The sequence below is a fragment of the Nipponia nippon genome, unplaced genomic scaffold (genome assembly GCF_047370975.1).
Source record: "Nipponia nippon isolate SJK-2023a ecotype South Korea unplaced genomic scaffold, ASM4737097v1 scaffold_63, whole genome shotgun sequence".
NCBI classification, from domain to species: Eukaryota; Metazoa; Chordata; class Aves; order Pelecaniformes; family Threskiornithidae; genus Nipponia; species Nipponia nippon.
The window spans coordinates 360,729-365,046 of NW_028262384.1; positions in this window are offsets into that span (position 1 = coordinate 360,729).

Consider the following 4,318-nt stretch of genomic DNA (forward strand, 5'->3'; position numbering starts at 1 on the left):
CCCTCTCGACAGCAGAGTGACCCTGCCCTGCCCCACGGGGGGTTGCTCCTTCCACGCAGAGCTGCTCCCCGCAGTGCCATGGGGAGCTCTCTGGGCAGGCTGAGTGCTGACCCTGGCAGGGGGCAGAGTCCCTGCCCCAGCACACAGCCCCCTGGGGTGGGGGACCCTGCTCGGAAGGACAGCCCTGGGCACCTCCAGCTGCACACCGTGGCTTCACAGCGATGCAAAATTGCCTAAGAAGAGCCCCCTCCTTACAGATGCCACAAGCTGTGGGCTGTGCCAGCTTGAGGAGATGCCTCCAGGAGCTACAGCTGCATCGCCCTGCACCCAGAGACTGACCGTGTCCAGGGCTGCAAAGATTTCTCCTCTTGTGAGCTCTCAGTCCTCCTCCCAGTCCTGACCGCCTTTAAGCTCTCAGTCTGCCTTGCTCATCTCCCTGGGAGACCCTGGGAGGGCCCTTCGCCCTGCTGCGCTTTGCAGAGGAGCTGCTCCTGGGCAGAGCTGTCTCTCTGCAGCACAGCGTAGTTGCCAGGAGCTCCTTCCATCCCAGCAGCCTGGACCAGCTCAGCAGCAGAAGACGAGCCGAAGCCATTTTAATGTCCCCTCTGGTGCGTTTGGTGCCGAGTCCATGAACCTCAGACCCTGAGAGAAAGTTGATGAAACCTCTCAAGAAGTCAAAGTCAGGTGCAACCTCCAACGTCCCTTGGAGCTTTAATGGCTCCCACTGAGGGACATCACTGACAAAGCAACCCTGGGGGCTGGTTAGAGCAGACAACTGGAGGCAGGGATGAAGGGTAGGCAAGGGCTTTGTAAAGGTGGCTCTGGTGCTGAGTAAACCTGGATGTGTTTTATCAGGCCAAAGGGCCAAGGCCTGGCCCCAGCCCCTGGGAAGGGAGATCCCGTCCCACACACATGGCTCGGGGCAGTGTTTTGTGGGGACGTGCAATGCCAAGTGCAGGACTAGGGTACGAGACCTCCCAGGCTCTTGGGTGGAGACAAGGAGGCCATGAGGCCCTAGTGCTGTAAGCAGGAGGTGTCTCCTGGCAGGCCTTGGTGACACAGACAACAGCCACACCCAACAGGAGAAAGACCTCAGCTCTGTTGGGGGCTTTCAGCCTTGTCAGCTCCCTTGACCATCTCCACCACAGGCTGTCCTATGGTGTCCTAGGCCTGCACCTGCTTCCTTGAAGGCTGTGGACATCCACTGTGGACTTTATTCCCTCCTGTCCCTATGATCAGTTCTGGGATCACACATGGGGTGTTTATAATCCCTTCAGACCGATCCATCTCCAGGCACAGGCCAGTCAGTCCAGCTGGGAACAGCCCCAGAGCTCTTTATTTTGGAGTTAGAGGTGGATCTCGGCAGCTGAGAAGCCACCCAGCCCCTTTGCTAACAGCCACTGCTACAGCTGCTGCTCCTGGCACCTTCCCCTCTGCTGCGGTACCAGCATCTAGCGCTAGGGAGGAAGAAAGAAAAGTGCATGATCGTCTGACCAGGGAGAAGGCAGAGAAATGCTGCAGGCGTAGCTCAGGCCACCTGTGATGGGATCTGCTTGTGCTGAAGCCTCAAGGTGTCTGTGAAGTGGGAGAGACCCCTTGTGCCCAAGCCCATGAGAAGGTCCCAGGTGCAGCTGATCAGCCTGGGGCTGAGTCAGCTTGGGCCAAGACCTTGAGTGTCCCATACAGGTGTCCCCCCTCGGGGCAAGGTGTCTTGGCCCAGGACTCTGCAAGGGAAGGACATGCTCTCTGGTTTGAAAGGGGAGAGCCAGCCATCAGAGGGATCCCTCGGTCTTCAGCCAGGACTTTCATATCGCCCATGGAAAGCCAATCCTGGGTGCCCAGGCAGACCCCTTGGGTGTCAGGGAGGTCCAGGCCAAAGGCAGCCTCCAGAACCTGCTTTGGTCTTGCGAGGGGTGTCAGAGAAATCCCTCTTTCCCACAGGGCTGCCCTCCGTGCAGGGATGGGCCTTGCAGCTGGGGGAAACACACCCCTTTTTGGAGACAGTTACCAGGGGAGCTGCCTCTGCTGCTCCTGCCGCCGCCTGTTGTTCTCAGCGACGTGCTGGAATATCTTCCTCTGCACGTGATGTGGCTCCAGCCTTCTCAGGACCTGGACCGCTCGTGGGGAAAGGTGGCTGCAACAGCAGGGAAACATCATCCCTCAGCCCCTGCCGGAGACCCCTTCTGCCTCTCCCCTCGTCCAGCCTCTGCACCCACCCGGTCCCGCATGTGCCCACCCTTTCACCCTGTGGGGAGTTTTGGGCCTTGGCTGTGGGGGTGACCCACGTCACGCCCATGTTAGGAGACATCAGAGGGTGTCCTACACAGCCCCAGGATGCAGGGATGGGGGTCCTGGACATCTCTGTGGGGTCACGACTGCTCGACTGCCCCAGGCTGTGGCCAGAGCCAGTGTACACTTACTCAGGCTGGAGTCTGTGCAGCTGGGCTGCTGCTGCCATCTGCTCTGCTGGGAGAGGCTTTTCAGCCCTTCTCCACCTCTCGTTGAGCTCCTTTCTCCTGGGCTGGGCTGGAGGGTGGGGAGTCCAAGTGCCTCCAGTGCCGAGTGCCTGCCAAGGAGGAGATGCTCTCAGCAAAGCGGATGGCAAAGAGGGGTGCTGCTTCCCAGAGGACCTCTTGAAAGGGGCCTGCAGCAGGACCTGGGAGCTGGGTAAGTCAGCACCACACGCCCGTCATCACAGCTGACGGCTGCTTTTCCCCCTCGGATCCTGCTGCTGATCTCTCCCTCACAGGGATGAGCAGGCAAACCCCTGCCCTGCAGCTGGGTGTCAGTCCTGCTCCCAGCCCCTGGAGACCTGCCGCCCTGGGTGCCCCGACAGAGAGGGTCGCTGCTGCTCTCAGCGGTGTCAATCACTGCCCGTACCTGGGGCGGCTGTCGGTCCTCCCCTGCAGCCCAGGCTTCCCACGCCGCCCATTCTGCCTGTGCTTGCTGTCGCCGCTCTTGCCAATGGGTCTTTGTTTGCTCCCACTCTGCAGACAGCTGCCAGACCTCCTGGAGGGCATGGAAAGGCAGCAGCAGGCGGGATTAGTCTCAGCTCCTGGAGGGGGATCCCTTGGGTCTGACCCGCCTTGGTGCCCCTTGCCTCAGCTTTGCCCCTACCAGGTCAGGGGCCGTGGAGTCATGGCAGGCTCCTCAGCTCAGGGCAAACACAGCTGAGTGACCAAAGACCTCCACTGTCAACGACCTACAAAGGACTTGTACATTTTCCAGAGCCCCTGGCCACAACCAAGGGTTTCACGACAACCCAGGGGGCAATAACAGGCGGGAAGGATGCGCAGCACCTTCCTTTTCATGAAGAAGATGTGAAGGAGGTGACGGACAGGTTACAGTGAATGCACGCCAAGGGATCCTTTCAGGATGGCTCTCTGCACAAAAAGGCTTTTGCCCAGTCTCAAGCAGCACGGTCGTTACAGCAAGGCAGAGCACGTACCTGCAACGCTCTCTTGCAGCCTTCAGAGGACGGGAGTGCAGCGGTGCGCCTGGCTGGAGGAGCTGGCTCCTGCCTGCCTGCCTCCTTCGTCCTGGGGGAGCTGCCTGGACATGGCGGGAGCACACTGCCAAGAGACACCACGAGGAGTCGGTGTGAGCATGGGGCAGTTTGCTCTCCCAGTTTCATCTGCTATCAAAGCTCCACAGGCTGGCAGAAGCAGCAGGGGAGGTGGGGCCGTTTCCCATGGCAAGGGGGAGCCTTTCCTGAGCCCCATCAGATGGATGGGAGAGGACTGCACCTCAGGTCTGTTGTAAGGGCAAGCAAAGTGATGAGGGCTGCAATCAACATCTGCCATCTTCCCCACTAAGGGGCCTGCGATGGGGCAAGCAAGCTCCTAAAACCCGTGGGGCATGTGTCAGGGACCTTCCCGAGTCCCTACAGCCGGAGTGTCCAGAGGGGATGTCTCTCTTACACGGGTGCAAGGATCCCTTTCATCCCTTCCCACAAGGGGCTCACCTGGCAGAAGTCTTCTTCCCCACGTCTTGCTGCCTTGGGCCTGGCCCCTGGCTTGGCAGCACGGGGGAGGAAAACGTCACCCGCCTCTGCAGCAGCTTGTCAGGACGCCCCTCTGTACCTGGGAAAGGAGGAAGCTCTTCAGAGCAGCCCCGTGGAGAGTGCGTTTTCACTGGGCTGTGGTCACCCTCCGTGGGGCAGGGCCCCACCTGCACAGCAGGGACCAGCTCCCGTACCTCTTCTGGTCCTGTGCTTTTCTGCAGCCTTCTTGTGCCAGGTGGAGAAAGCCTTGGCCACCCTTCTGCTGATCACCAGGAACTTAAACCTGGAAAGCAGATGATAATAGAGGCTTGAAGA